Source organism: Sorex araneus, chromosome 1 (genome assembly GCF_027595985.1).
Source record: "Sorex araneus isolate mSorAra2 chromosome 1, mSorAra2.pri, whole genome shotgun sequence".
NCBI classification, from domain to species: domain Eukaryota; kingdom Metazoa; phylum Chordata; class Mammalia; order Eulipotyphla; family Soricidae; genus Sorex; species Sorex araneus.
In genome coordinates, this window is record NC_073302.1 from 404,040,491 (window position 1) to 404,057,421 (window position 16,931).

General features: G+C 38.5%; 1 protein-coding gene and 1 pseudogene across 4 annotated transcripts in view; one reads left to right on the forward strand and one right to left on the reverse strand.

The window, feature by feature from the left end:
- The window catches only part of LHFPL3 (LHFPL tetraspan subfamily member 3), a 550,996-nt gene that overhangs the window by 335,093 nt on the left and 198,972 nt on the right, over positions 1 to 16,931 (forward strand). The window lies entirely within an intron of this gene.
- On the reverse strand, positions 8,244 to 12,654 carry LOC129400852 (enhancer of rudimentary homolog; annotated as a pseudogene).

The window sequence follows — 16,931 nt, forward strand, 5'->3', positions numbered from 1 at the left end:
CGTCCCTCTCGGAGAGCCCGGCAAGCTACAGAGAGTATCTTGTCCACACACCAGAGCCTGGCAAGCTAACCGTGGTGTATTCAACATGCCCAAAACAGTAACAACAAGTCTCACAGTGGAGACGTTACTCATGCCCACTTGAGCAAATGGCTGAGCAACAACAGGATGACAGTGACAGTGACCAAAATGGAAGAAAAGAAACATTCAAAGAGGGACAAATTCACCTTGTCATCCCTATTTCACAAATAACAGTATCAGTGCTCAGAGAGGTTAAGTATCCTGCCCAAACCTGCTCTCCTCACATAGTACATTATTCCCAGTCCAGACCTAACATTTTTCCTTCTACATATTTTCTCCTGACCTTAAAAAAACACCAGTGCATAAGAGGCCAGACACCACATGTGGTATTGGTTTAGATTCCCCTGCAAGTTGGTGATGTGTGCAAGCTACCTTCATATCTCAGGTTGGATCTAGATTCTGCCACCAGCCTTCTGTATAGGAGGTGGAGAGACTGTGTATAGTTCACTGGGCCATGGCACATAGATAACAGTTATCTCTTCAAAATAAATTGATAGATTCACAATTTAATAGTTATCAAAATATATTTTGGAAAAAAATGAACTACTGTCAATTTTATTGATTTAAAATGGCTATTTCACCAAAATCTGGAAAAAAACAGAGTGCCCAAAAACAGAGGACTGGTTAAAGAGACTTTGGTACATCTACACAATGGAATACTATGCAGCTGTTAGAAAAGATGAAGTCATGAAATTTGCATGTAAGTGGATCAACATGGAAAGTATCATGTTAAGTGAAATGAGTCAGAAAGAGAGAGACAGACATAGAAAGATCGCACTCATCTGTGGAATATAAAATAACAGAGTGGGAGACTAACACCCAAGAGTAATAGAGATAAGGAACTGGTCTGCCCCACAGCTTGGAAACTGGTCTTACATGATGGGGGAAAAGGCAGTTGAGATAGAGAAGGGAACACCAAGTAGAGGATGTTGGGAGGATCCATTCAGGTTGGAAGATGCGAACTGAAAGTAGACTATAGACCGAACATGGCTACTCAATACCTCTATTGCAAACTACAACACCCAAAAGGAGAGAGAACAAAAGGGAATCTCCTGCTGCAGAGGCAGGGTGGGGTGTTGGGGGATGGGGTAGGGGTGGTGAGAGGGATACTGGGATCATTGGTGGAGGTGAATGGGCACTGGTGGAGGGATGGGTAAACGATCACTGTGTGAGTGAAATGCAAACACAAAAGTTCATAAGTTTGTAACTGTACATCACAGTGATTCTCTAATAAAAAATATTTTTAATGGCTGTTTCAGACACATTTCCTGAAAAGTTTCAGAAAATAATTTGCACAGACCTCCTGTGAAAGTTCATGTTTCCTCTATCCCTTTTCATACTCATTTTATGTAAAAATACCCCCCAAATTAGAAAGTTACTCGATGCCCAGTCTTTATTAACTGTGTGACTTTGGACATCCCCTTTGTAACCCCTGCTTCTCAAGCTGTTCTCTAGGGACAAGCAGCCTAGGACTCCCTGAAAACTTGTTAGAAATACTAAATAGTGTGCCACACTCTGATGCACTGAGTCAGAATCTGCCATTTAAGGTCTCACAGATTCCTTAAGTGACTTCAGTGACTCATAAATTACACTGAATTTTGAGAAGCACAAAATTGTTCTTCTCAGTGTACGCCTCAGTGACCTCATCTGGTAAACAGAGAATATTCAAGGTAGTACCTGAGAGTGTTTCATAGAATTTTGTTCCTTACAGCCTAACTTTCTACAGGTTAGGAAATTCCCTAACTTCCTAACTTCCTATGGGTAACTTGAAGCCTTTTGGAAAGACCAAAGTGTTTTGGCACTACAGGGATAAAGTTAGGGGATGACTTTCAAGAGTCCTGGAATAGGACTTTGCTTACCGGGAGTGGGGGTGGGGGGGAAATGGTACATTTTTAAAAATACAGGGCCAGAGCAATAGTATAGTGTGTAGCGTGCTTACCGTGCACACAGATGACCTGAGTTTGATTCCCAGCACCCCTTCTGATCCCCTGAACCCAACAGGATTGCAGAGCCATGAGGAAACTCAGAGCACTAATGTGTGTGGTGCAAAATCAAAATAAAAGTATTGATATGGCCAATTCCTCTGCTTTAATGTATATTTATAAGTTGTTTTTGTTTTGTTTGTTAGTTTGATTCAAATCTCAGAATAAAAGTGCAAATATGGCTTTTTTTGACAAAGAAACAAAGCACTTAATTCCTTTTATTTCACTTAAATTATCATGGAATTTAAGGTCAAAACCATCTATTAGTTGATACCAGTGTACCCAGAAGAAGGCATCACTACCAGACCTGTTAATCCAACTATATTTTACAGCTATGGCTTTTATTTTAATATGGCAATTATGAATTGAAAAATAGTTCTCTTTCTAAATTTTATGGAAAGGCTTATCTATATTTAGGGATGGAAGTTACCCCTGTTAGTCCTGCAGCATCATTTCTGTTGCCTGGATTACTTATAAAACTTGGATTTCTGATACATACACTAATGCATAACTTGTTATTTCTGTTAATTTTCCTTTGTAGAAGAGGAAATTTTTCCTTATACCTTCTATGTTCTTTAGGTAGTCTAATAATTGAAATGCTAAAAGATGGGTTAACATGAGAAAAACAAATTTAATTATATATGAATAGAGGTCCCGTGATAACATGAAAAACCAAAGATAACCAGGCAAAATGGAATACATATTCTATTCTATCCTGGGTAGATGGGAGAAAGGTGCAGGGATTCAAAGGGAAAAAAGATAATTTACGGGCAGATAAGAAGAACAAGAGTTTGATAAATGATTTACTGGACTATGCAGAAATAATGGGACACAGAGAAATTTTAACACATCATTGCCAGTTTCCTCCTTTTCTAATACCTGATCCATATTGTACAGTAGCAGTCTGTGATGATAGCGCCATTCCTAAAAACATGCTCTCTTTCTCCAATATTTTAGATTGTCAAGTAAAATAATCAAAAGTTTCTTCTTGGATCTGTCAGATCTTGGTGGTTTTCAGCTTGAGACAATTTACATAGAACACCATATTTTCTATAAGCTGCCCAAAACTCTATTCCTACATACTTCAGTTTCTTATATTGTAGTAGTAATAAGGTTAATTCATGCTAATAATTTAATAATGAGTGACACAGAGGCCAGAATGTGTTGGCACTGTAGGTCAGATGCTTGCCTTGCATGCAACTGAGCCAGGTTCAATCTCCTGTTCCACATATGGTCCTCCAAGCCCTATCAGGAGTGATCCCTGAGCACAGAGCTAGAAATAAGCCCTGAGTACTGCCGGGTATGCCCCGCACTCAAACACAGAAAATGAGTAATACAGTAAATGACACAAAACCACAAAGAAACAACACGAATGAAACCCTTATCAAAAGATTATACCTCTCTATGGGTAACCTAGCTATTTTTTATATAGCTTTAGAACATTTATTTGTCTTTCACTAAGATTTTATCTTGAGGACACAACTGTGTTATCACCCACCCCACACCCAGTCCTGAAGAATGGTTAGTATAGTGAGTATTATTGAAGTGGAAACAAATAGTTGGAAGGGCTGAAACAAACAATAACTGACAAAGAACAACCTCCATCTAAAACATCGTAAAAATGTTTTGAGTAGAAGGACTAAAGGGGCTACTGTAAGACAAGAAAAAGCCCTACAAGTACAAGTACAACAAACCTCTACAGAAAGATGGAACAAAAACCCATGGCAATAGTCTCTCTCAATGTCAATGGTCTAAATGCACCAATTAAGAGACACAGAGTGGCAAAATGGTTTAAAATATCGAACTCAACATTCTGCTGCCTTCAAGAAACACCTGGTCAGAGCAAACACAGACTCAAAATCAAAGGATGGAAAACAATCCTTAAAAAAAATAGCTCCGTCATAAAATTCAGGTTAATAAAAGCCATACTAGTATCTGGCAACATAGATTTCAGATTGAAAAAGATTAGAAGGGACAACAAAGGCCATTTTTTAATAATCAAGGCATATGTTACAACAGGAACAAATCACACTCCTAAACATATATGCACCCAATGAGGGACCAGAAAAAATACTTAAAGTAACTACTAATACACTTCAAGGAGGAGATTGGTAGCAAAATGGTAGTTGGAGACTTCAACACTGCCTTATCACCTCTGGATATATCAACAAGAGTAAAACTCAGCTAGGATATACTGGCTTTGAAGGAAAAAATAGAAGAGAGAAGGCTAATATATGTATTCCATGGAAAACAGGGTTTTCCATGCCCCAAAATCCAAATACCCACATTCTTTTTCAGTGCACACAAAAACATTTTCCAAGATAGACCACGTGCTGGGCCACAAAACATACCTCAACAGAATCAGGAAGATAGAAATTGTGTCAGTTATCTTTTCAGACCATGATGCACTGAAGATAGATGTTAATCACACACAAAAACAGAGAATGAAATCAAACACCTGGAAATTAAATAACCCAATGTTGAACAATGAGTGGGTCAGAGAGGAAATCAAGGAAGAAATTAAAAGATACCTGGAAACAAACGAGAATGAAGACACAGTTACCAGAATTTGTGGGACACAACTAAAGCAGTGTTAAGGGGGAAATTTATAGCTCTGTAAGCATTTCTCCAGCACGAAGAAAGAGCCCATATAAATAACTTGACTTCACAGTGCAAGATCTTAGAAAAGGACCAAAAAAGGAACCCAAACCAGGCAGGAGGAAAGAAATAAAACTAAGAATAGAAATTAACCACATGAAAACCCAAAAAACAATCTGAAAGATCAATGAAACCAAGAGCTGGTTCTTTGAGAAAATAAACAAGATTAATAAACCACTAGCAAGACTCACAAAGAAAGAGAGAGAGAGAACCCTAATAAACTGAATCAGAAATGAAAAGGGGGATATCACAACAGAAACCAAAGAAATTCAAAAGATTATCAAAGATTACTTTGAAGTCTGTGGAACAAGAGAACCTAGAAGAAATGGATAAATTCCTGGATTCCTATAACCTCCCAAGACTGAACCAAGAAGATTTCGAATAACTGAATAGACCTAGCACTATCAAGGAAATTGAAACAGTAATCAAAAGTCTTCCTAAAAATGAAAGCACACTGAATGGGCACTGGTGAAGGGATGGGGTCCCGAACTTTGTATGAGGGAAGCATAAGCACAAAAGTGTATAAATCTGTAACTGTACCCTCATGGTGATTCACTAATTAAAAATAAATAAATTAAAAAAACACACACACACACACAAAAGAACCAGAGACAGAAAGAGTACAGTGAGTAGGGCCCTTGACTTAAAAGTGGGTGACCCCAGTTGAATTGATTTCTAGCATATGATCTGATATGGTCCCCCAAGCACCACTAGGAGTAATTCCTGAGTACAGAGCCAGAAGCACTGCCATTTGAGCTCCCCAAACAAGAAAAAAAATTATCTGGAGAAAATTAATTACTTTAAAAAGTAGTTTATATTATGTTGATATATATCAAATTATATGTAATTTGATTGACAGTTCCTCTTGTTTTTGAGTTTAAATGGTTATCAGGAAGATTGACCAGCAATATTTCTACTCATCAGTGAATTCTAACTCTGCTAAAGGCGTGTTTATTAGTTTATCAATATTGTCTTAATATTATTTGTTTTATATTACTAAGCTCTGAATTTCACTTTGTATATATCTACAATAGTGATGTGATGAGTATGAAGAAAGATCCATGTATGCCAACTCTAGTAGAAATTTTAATTGTAATATAGCCCTCTTTACTAGCAATATATTAATTTGATTCTGTAACACAAATCTTAAAAATTGTTATAGGTTATATTTTTATTATTGTTTTAATATGGAGTTAAGAATAAAAATGTATAGATATGTATATGTTGTTCAAACAATGATAATGTCCAAAATATTCTCCTTATATAAATGGAAGATGCTATCTCTCTATGTTAAATAGAAGAATAAAAATCCACTTTGTGTGTTTGGAAAAAAAAAGGAAAAAAAATAAAATAAAAGAGGACAGGAGGAAATGGAAACACATCCCCTGATCATGGATTGGGAGAATTAACATTGGCAAAATGGCAATACCCGAAGGCATTATATAGATTCAATGCAATCCCTATAAGGATACCCATGACACTCTTCAAAGAAATTGATCAAACACTCGTGAAATTCATCTGGAACAACATGTGCCCACGAATAGCTAAAGCAATTCTTAGAGGGGAAATATGGGAGGCATCAGCCTCCCCAAAATCAAACTGCACTGCAAAGTCAGTAATAACAGAAACAGCATGGTATTGGAACCAAGATAGATCCTCAGACCAATGGAATAGAGTTGAATATCCTTACACACCCCCTCAAATATCTGATCATCCAATCTTTGATAAGGGAGCAAGAAATATAAAGTGAAGAAAGGAAAACCTCTTTAACAAATGGTGCTGGCAAAACTGAACAGTTACATACAAAAAATGGGCTCAGACTTCTACCTAAAATCATGCACAAAAGTCAGTTCAAAATGGATTAAAGATCTCAATGTCAGACCATAATCCATAAGGTACATTGAAGAAAAGGTCAGCAAAACTCTTCATGACATTGAAGCCAAAGGTACCTTTAAAGATGAAACACCACTTACCAAGCAAGTGAAGCAGAGATAAACAAATGGGACTATCTTAAACTAAGAAGCTTCTGCATCTCAAAAAAGGTGAACAGGATACAAAACAGTCTATGAAACGGGAAAGGACATTCACCCAAAACTCTTCTGATAAGGGGTTAATATCAAGGATATACAAGGCACTGGTTGAACTCTACAAGAAAGTATCCAATCACATCAGAAAATGTGATGAATAGAAACTTTCTCAAAGAAGAAATTTGAGATGAATAGAAACTTTCTCAAAGAAGAAATTTGAGATGAATAGAAACTTTCTCAAAGAAGAAATTTAAATGCCAAAAGGCACATAAAAAAGATGCTCTTCATCACTAATCTTCAGGCAGTTGCAGATCAAAACAACAATGAGATATCATCTCATACTCCAGAGACTGGCACACATCCAAAAGAACAAAAGCAACTGGTATTGGCATGGATGTGGGGAGAAAGGGACTCTCCTTCATTGTTCGTGGGAATGCTGACTGCTCTAGACTTTTTGCAAAACAATAGGGGCATTCCATAAGAAAACTAGAAGTTGAGCTTCCATATGACCTAGCAATACAACTTCTGGGAATATATCCCAAGGTTCCAAAAAAGCACAGTAGAAATGACATCTGCACCTGTACATTCATTGCAGCAGTGTTCTCAATAGCCAGAATCTGGAAACAATCCAAGAGCCCGAGAGAAGGCAACTGGTTAAAGAAACTTTGGTACATCTACACAGTGGAATGCTATGCAGCTGTTAGGAAAGATGAAGTCATGAAATTTGCTTATAAGTGGATGGCCTTGGAGAGTGTCATGCTAAGTAAAATTAGTCAGAAAGAGAGGGACAGACATAGAATGACTGCACTCATTTGTGGAATATGAAATATCATAATATGAGACTAACAGGCAAGGATGGTAGAGACAAGGGCCAGGAAGATTGTTCCATGGTTGAAGTCTGCCTTATGAGTTGGGGAGAAGGCAGCTGGAATAGAACAGCAATCACTAAATCAATGATGGTTGGAGGAATTGCTCAGGATGGGAGATATGTGCTGAAAGTAAATAAAGGACCAAACATGATGGCCTCTCATTATCTGTATTGCAAACCATAGTATTATAAAGCATATTATAAACCATAAGTAAAGAAAGAGTAAGAATGAAATTGTCTGTCATAGAGGGAGGGGGGTGCTATATAGGGGGAGAGATACTGGGGACATTAATGGTGGAAAATGTGCACTGGTGGAGGGATGGGTGTTCGATCATTGTATGACTGAAACTCAAACATGAAACTTTTGTAACTGTAACTCACAGTGATTCAATAAAAATAAAATAAAATAATGTTTCAAGTTAAAAAAATGTTGGGGGTAGGGAGAGGGAAGGAGGCAATGAAGGAGGCAATTCAGATTGAACAGGATCATCATATTCCATTCAATACATTCAAGCCTGACTAGATTGTAACAAATGGAAAAAGGATTATTAGAATACAAAACAACCTAGAGTTTGCTGTACACACCTGCATTCCAAGCCTACCCCCATCCCCCTAATGCTTCTGGCTCAATTATTTCCTGGCCTGCTGGAACTGCCAACAAAGAAGCACATAGATCTTCTCTTTAATCCAGTCTTTGTTGTAAGGCTGGTATGTTTGGGTACCAGCTCAGTAAACAAGACAGCTGAGGTCTGCCAGATCATCAATAAAATCAAATCAATGACTTATATGTAGTAGGGGGGGGCTGTTGGGGTTCATTCTCTTCAGATATTTTTTGTACATTTTACAAACACTTTCCATGCATTCATTTACAGATTCATAGCATAACTTCTGCCTTTCTGGCCTCTTGATGGTCTGGACTAGTAAAATGGTACAAAACACTTTCGATGACCACCTAGCTTTTTGAATCCTCCATATTCAAGAAATGTCATGTATTGGTGATTCAATAAAAAATAAATAAAAGAAATGTCATGTGAATAAGAGAAATATGTACAAATTATAAAGTAGGTCAGTGAAGCTGCTGAGATTAAGAAAGTCAATGAATTTGGATCTAGGGATTTAAGACGGCCCGCGTTGTAAAATTCTAGTGTTCTCCCAGGGAGTGTGCTCTCTTCCTCTGTTGAGTAGGGCCACACCTCAGCCATCAAACCTCACAGATCTCCTGGCTTTGGCTGCAGTTAGTATTTATTCCCCAGTCTATGGATCTACCCCTCTGACCTTGGCTATAGGGCCACTACAGACATTACTAAAATGCCCACTCTCCCCCTCCTCTGGAAACCACCCATCATCATCTTTAGGCATCTTCAAAATTCTTCACATATAAAGACCATGCAGTGTCGACTGGAGAATAGGGAATTCGTACATGCTAACTACATCCTCTCTTGACATCAACATACTAAACCACTATTTCATTTTCTACAATTTCTTCCCAATATTGGCTCAGGGATCACCAACAAAGGAAGTACTTGATCTGGGGCCAGAGAGATAGTACAGCACATAGGGCAGTTGCCTTGCATGCCCCCAACCCCAGCATCCTGTATGGTCCCCTGAGCATTTCCAAGAGTAGTTTCTAAGAGCTGGGAGTAACCCCTGAGTATTTCTGGGTGTGGCATAAAAATAGGAAGGGAGGAAGGAAGGAAGGAAGGAAGGAAGGAAGGAAGGAAGGAAGGAAGGAAGGAAGGAAGGAAGGAAGGAAGGAAGGAAGGAAGGAAGGAAGGAAGGAGGGAGGGAAGGAGGGAGGGAGGGAGGGAGGGAGGAAGGGAGGGAGGAAGGAAGGAAGGAAGGAAGGAAGGAAGGAAGGAAGGAAGGAAGGAAGGAAGGAAGGAAGGAAGGAAGGAAGGAAGGAAGGAAATACTTTTATTTCCTTTGAGCCTTCCCAAGAGTTCCATTATTTCTCCAATCATCTCAGTCCAGATCAATGTAGCCACTGTTTTCATGAGGAGCCAAATTAGTCTTCATTCTCGTTTACTCGGTGCCATGTGTCTCACCCTCTTCTGACTGCACCATTATTCAGAGCTTTCCATTTCTTATCCAGGGACGAAGACTATAAGTTCCTCTATAACTTATCCTGCAAACAATATCAAATCCTCTGTATTCTGTTCCTTAATTGACTCAAAAATTTGAAAAGGAGTCTGGGAGTTATCTCAAAGGGCTGGAGTATATGTTGCATGCACAAGCCTTGAGTTTGATCCAAACACCACATAATCTCAAAATTACCTTCAGGAGGGGACCCCTGCCCCCCAAGCACCATGCCAGAAGTAGCCCCCAAGTACTGCCAGGTTTGACTCAAAATCACAAAACAAAAGTTGGAAAGGTCTAACACATCTTTGCCTGAGTATGATTTTGCAAATGTGCTTTTGCCTCCAGGTTAATATATTTCCTTTCTCTATGGGTATTTTTTATCATTAAGGTTAATAGATTCACTTTTCTTACATTTAACCAGTTATCTAAATTATTGCCAAACTTTAAAGTTTTGATTTACCTAGTTTAATTACCTTTTGTCTTTCTTATTTAACTTTACTATGTCCTCCAATTCCCCCCCAACACCCATATTTTCTATTAGACAAAATTAATTTTTCTTGGAACCTCTTATCCTCCTGTCCAATCTGCACCACTTTCTCTCCCATCCTGATATACTTTCAATACATTTAATAACTTGTTTTTATTGCTCTTTTTGTTTGCACCTATTATTTAAAGCCTCCTGTGCTTTTCTCTCTCTTTTTTTTCTTTTTTCCACCAGTGGTATTCAGAGTTATTTGGTCTCCCATTCTTTTTGGAAAAAAAAATCCCCAGAACCCCCTGGAAATCTTATTTGGATGTAGAGAAAGTGCCACCCATCGCTCCAATGTGTGTAACTCACCAACCCTTCATCTTTTCAGTGCCTCAGGGCGCAGTATTTCCTACTTTGGGAAACTGGCTTATACTCATTTTGCTGTAGTGTAACTCTGAAGAATAGATGTGTAGGTGTTAAACTGTGAGTCTTTTTGCCTCAATAAGTGTCTTGACTCTGTTATGTACTTGGCCAATAATTGGATTATAGAATATCTTTTTTCACAAAAAAGAGAAAAATCCTTTTTCCTTAAAATTTTAAGAAAGCACCACATTGTTTTCAAGCATTCAGTTGTTGCTCAGACCTTGATAGCCATCTGATTCTTTTCTTTTGAGTGTCCATTTTTCTTTTTAAAATCCATTAACATTGCTTTATTATCTTTGGTGTTCTATAATTATAAAATGACCTTTTATCTAATTTATTCATCCTGCTCAGCATTTAGTGAAGTTTTTTCATCTAAAAATCTCCTTCTTCCAGCTTTGGTAAATTCTTTTCCTGAGAACTCCTTTTTGTTCTGATTCTTTGTGTGGTGCTCCGTGTTTATTCTTTAGAGGATACTGATCAGTATTTTTGTGTGCTAGTGGGAGCAGTAAGTAGAGCTTGTGGGGGGGGTGTCTGTGTGTGTGTTTCATTTTCTAGCCATATTCTTTTTGCAACACTTTTTCTTATTCATTTAGTTTTACTTTTGTGCTTATTGTGTTCTCATGCACAGATTTTTCTTAGACATATGATAATCCTTAATTTTTAATTCACATTTCAGAACGAGGTCAAAGAAGCTCATTGTGACCACAAAATATCTGAAATGGGCTAACTAATTGCTAGACTTCTAATAAGGAAGAGCAACCAGGGGGATGTGGAGATAGTATAGCTGGTAGAATACTTGCCTAGCATGTGGCAAACCTGGGCTCATTTCCTAGCATTCCATATGGTCCTCCGAGCCCCGCCAGGAATGATCCCTGAGTGAAGAACTGGGCATGAGCCCTGAGCACTGCTGAGTATGTCCCCAAAACAAACAAACAAAATAAGGATAAGCAACCTCCAAACTCGCATCTAGACTAAGAGACAAAAATATCCGAGTAGCACAATGGAATACTACACAGCTGTTAGGAAGAATGAAGTCATGAAATTTGCTTATACATGGATGGACATGGATAATATCATGCTGAGTCAAATGAGCCAGTCAAATGAGAGAGGGGGACAAAGATAGAATGATTGCATTCATTTTTGATAGATACATACATATATATGAAAAATAGGATGTGAATATATCCAAAGACGGTAGAAACAAGGGTGATGAGGCCTGGTCCATGGTAAGAATCTTGCCACGAAGGGGAGGGGTAATGGAGTTAGGACAGAGAAGGAACCACTATGACAATGATAGGTGGAAATGATCTCTCTGAACAACAACTGAGTGCTGGACGGAGGTCAAGTGATATCCAAGATACCCTTTTAGTTACAGTATTGCAAACCAGAGTGCCTAAAAGGAAAGAGAGAGTGACAGATACTGAGAGATGGAGAATGAGAGAGAGAGAGAGAGAGAGAGAGAGAGAGAGAGAGAAAGTGTCTGCCATAGAGGCAGACTGCCGGGGTGGAAGTGGAAGGGGGCAAGCGGGAGGGAAACTATGGATATTGGTGGCAAGAAATGTACACTGGTGAAGGGATGGGTTTTGGAACACTGTATGACTGAAACTCAATCATGAACAACGTTGTAGCTGTATATCTCACAGTAATTCAATTCCTTTTTTTTTCTTTTTGAGTCACACCCAGCGTTGCACAGGGGTTACTCCTGGCTCTGCACTCAGGAATCACTCTTGGGGTCCACATGGGGTGCTGGGAATTGAATCCGGGTCGCCCACATGCAAGACAAGCACCCTACCCACTGTGCTATCACTCCAGCCCCACAGTAATTCAATTTTTAAAATAATAAAAAATAAATAAAAGACCAGAGTAGCAAGCCTTTTTGTCTCTTAAAAGTCAGTTCCTATAATCATTTTCTTAGTTTTCCCCCAATTAGTTCATCTTCTGTAAAGGAAATGTTCCAATTATCTTACCTGAGATATAAACTTCTGATTGGTGGGCATGATGCATCTGGGAAGGACGAGGCCAACTCTTCCGATAGACACCTTCAGTTAACTCCTGTTTCCCAGTTCTCATCCTGAACTCCACTTGGCTTTTTGAATATTATGAGACACTACATTTATCTTCCTTCGTGGCCCCTTCCTCTCTCTGCTTCCATTGTAGATTTAGTTGCCAGTAACAATCATTTCCCTCTACAGTCTTGTTTGTAGTAGAACTCTATCATTTTCCTCTATCATAAGTTAATTTGGGGCTCAAAACCATGAAATAAGTATGATCGTCAGTCTCATTGACAGGGAAAACTTTATACTATAGAGTTTAATATGAGGGACCCTTCCTTTCCATTTTTTTCTCAAAGTTTAAAAAAAAAGTCTAGTATGTAATTTCAAAACATTTTTCTCTGGACAAATTTTTATTGTTGGTTTCTGGTCTTTTCAAATCAAAATGCATCTTTTAAAAACCTCATACTTGATGAATTTACTTCAGCTCTTTATAGCCAAATATATGGACTCAGATTATCTATTCTATATGTAGGGTAAAAATTCTTCAAATGTCAATTTACTTGACCTTGTTGATTATGTTATTCAGCTCCTTTGGTTTGTTTATTTTGAGATTGTCTTATCTGTCAAATTCTAAAAGAAGTTTATTAAAACCTCCTACTGTGATTTTACCATTTTCTCTTCAAATTTATAAGCTATTTCTCCTTAAGTACTTGGATGTTATTTTTATATATAACCTAGTGTATAAAGATTTATGTCCTATTTTTCTCATGGGTGTATTCTTGTCAGTATATCAATTTCTTTGTTTCATACAATACTTTCTATTTTGATAGGTTTTTTTTAATACTTTTGACTTTGAATTTTCTGGTAGTCTTGTTTGTTTTGCACTAACAAGGCTTATCTTTGTCCATATCCTTATTTTCACTCTTTATTTGTCACTTTATTTTTATTGTGATTCTTGTTAACTTATAGTTGAATTTTTTCTAATATATGATGATGTATTTGGATTAGGAAGTTCAGATTTAACATTTATCTTTGTATCATCCTTTTCATTTATCTTAGGTATACTGTTTAACATATTACATTATTTTTGTTTTCTCTACTTTATTTTTTTCACAATCGCTTCTCAGTTTATCACCCAGCCTTGAGTGAAACAGGATAGATAGAAAGGGCTAAACCGAGTTAGTTTCCCTCCCCCTGACTGGCTGATTAAAATTTGATAACCCCAATGGATAGTTTTTCTTGAGGCCATGCCATGGTCAGGAAAGCAATGGTCTGGCATATTTCAGAATGGTCCCTTTTTCTCCTCTTCTGCTAGAAGCACCAGGAGATGTTTTCTCTACCCTTCACTGGAAGGACCTGGCAGAGTTCCAGGAGGTGAAACCGGAGAAATGTGGAGGCTACCCTTTAGGGCCTCTGGTATTTTTACGTCAGATATCCATTCTGAACCTCCAGCAACTTGTCAATTAAAGTTTAAATTTTCCTTTCCAGGCTCTAGTTCCCAAGGAGATTTCTAATCCTGACTTTTTGCTCTGATATGTTGTAACTCTCTATGTACACCTGTCTGTCTCTTCCCTTTGGGACGTGGAGCTTTGCCCTGCACTTCTCTCTCCTGATAATCTGGCTTTTAATTTCTTCAGCTGTTTGTTTATCCATTTAGGATGGATGGTAACTTCTGAGTTCCTTACATGGGGGATTCCTTCTTCACTAACTTGATCAGCTCTCTCAATGTGTTTTGCCTAGTTAATTTAGAAGTGCTAATTGTTTTCAATTCTGCTAAATCTCACCTTCTCGCCTCCATACCTATAATTCCACCTACCTTTTGTCTATTAACACATAAAAATGAACAGTGTCTTCCCTCAAGGTAGTTTCTTTGCGAATTCGTCTTGCACTCCATGAAGATATTTTTAGGCTGTTATAACCTCTCTTCTACCTTATTTCTCCCTCCAGTGGTGTCCAGGAAATAGTTTGTACTGACTCTTATATGTTCCTTAACCCATATTTGGTAACATCATCTTGATAGCTCGAAAGGTATTATTAGAGTTTGTACCTTGGAAATTGTCAAACATTGCAGAGAAATTCTGTTTATAAAAACCATAGATGATTAGAGAGTTAGTTGGTAATTATTTATCACTACACCACTGCATTCTGCTTCCACTAAAATTTGTGGGGTTTTTTGAACTGCTTCCAAGCTTTAGTTCAGGGATAATACTATTCTCCCCTTTTAGTGTAAAGGAGATATTTGTCTGAGTCATAAAATTTCAATGGTATGCACGGATGTTAATATCATCCCACAATTAATGACCTAGTCATGATTCTCATTCTTGGTGGGGTCTTTACAAACCCACTGGCTAAGACCATAAATAAAGTACAGCAGGCAGAGGCACTTGCCTTACATATGGCCAATCCAGGTTTGATCCCCAGCACTGCGTATTGTCCCCCAAGCACTGCCAGAAATAATCCTTGAGAATAGAGCCAGGATAATCCCTGAATACCACATGTGTTGCACAAAATCCAAACCAAATTAAAAAATTCACCAGTAAGAGTAGCAGTGGTGATTCTGGGGGAGGTGCAAAAGGAGTAATCATTGTACCTGTGGTTTTTACCAAGCAGTCTGCAGGCATAAAGAGGTTAAAAACCACCGAAAAATCTGATGCCCAGCTAACTAGTGTATGACGCTGACCAATGTTCTGGACCTTCCATGCATGATGATGAAATAATGGAAAATGGCCTTAGTTCTTCATTTTCATTTGACACCAGGCGTTCAACATCTTAGATGCCACAGAAGCAACTGCATCATCACTCAACTTCATATCAAGTACTATCTCAAGTCAAACCCAGTATATTAATGTCCCTGAGAGCAGATGGATGGAAACCTAAGTTTATGCTCCATTAGGCTTAATTCACTCCAGCAAACCATTTCCCAGACTAAAGATTCTTTAGTCAGGGAGAATCAGAAGCTGTAGGTTATCTCAACAGCCAGTTCACTAAAAATAAAACAAGCAAATGAATAAAGGCATTGTGTTATATTTAGAATGCATCAATCTTGGAAGAATAAACCCCCAGTCTCTCTCTCCATATGTGAAAACTTCATGGTCATGGGTGAACTGGAACCCTCTTGGAAGAATTAACATTGTTTAAATGATAAGGGCTGACTACTACCAGCTCAGCAGTAGAGCCTTGCCTTCTATTTGTGAGGCCCTGGATTTGATTCCTGATCCCACCAAAAAAAAATGGCTATAATAAACAGATAAATAAAATGACCATCCTACCCAAAACATTATACCAATCAATGCGATCCCTACCAAGATTCCAATAACAGAAATGGAGAGAGAGCTGAGCATGTGCTTCACATGCAGGGGGCCTGGGTTTAGTCCCTGCCACCATATGGTCTCCTGAGCATAGCATGGAAGTAGTTCAGAGCATTGCCAAGTATGCCTCCCTCGCACCAACCCCTGCTCCCCACCAACACACACACACACACACACACACACACACACACACACACACACATGATTCCAGTAGTATTCTTCAAGGAAATTAAAACAAACATTATAGAAATGTGTAGGAAATCACAAAATACCCAAATAACCAAAGCAATCCTTAGGGGAAAAAATACAGGAGACATCACATTCCCTGACTTCACACTATCCTACAATATTAAAGCAATAAAAATAGTGTGGTACTGCTGCTGGGAATATATCCCAGAAAAGCCAAAAAGTATAGTCGAAGTGACATATGCACTTATATGTTCACCGCAGCACTGTTTACAATAGCCAGAATCTGGAAAAAACCCGAGTGCCCTAGAACAGATGACTGGTTGAAGAAACTCTGGTACATCTATACAATGGAATACTATGCAGCTGTTAGAAAAAATGAGGTCATGACGTTTGCATATAAGTGGATCAACATGGAAAGTATCATGCTAAGTGAAATGAGTCAGAAAGAGAGAGACAGACATAGAAAGATTGCACTCATCTGTGGAATATAGAATAATAGACTATAAGACTAACGCCCAAGAATAGTAGAAATAAGTACCAGGAGAATGTTTCCATGGCTTGGAGGCTGGTCTCTCATTCTGGGTAACTCAGGGAAGGGACCACCAAGTAAAATGTGGTTGGAGGTCATGTGGGGGAAGGGTGAGGCGGGTGGAATACAGACTAGAGACTGAACACAATGGCCACTCAACACCTCTATTGCAAACCACAACACCTAATCAGAGAGAGAGAACAAAAGGGAATTCCCTGCCATAGTGGCAGGGTGGGGTTGGGGGAGATGGGTCTGGGGAGGGGGGGAGGGATGTTGGGTTTACGGGTGGTGGAGAATGGGCACTGGTGAAGGGATGGGTTATTGAAC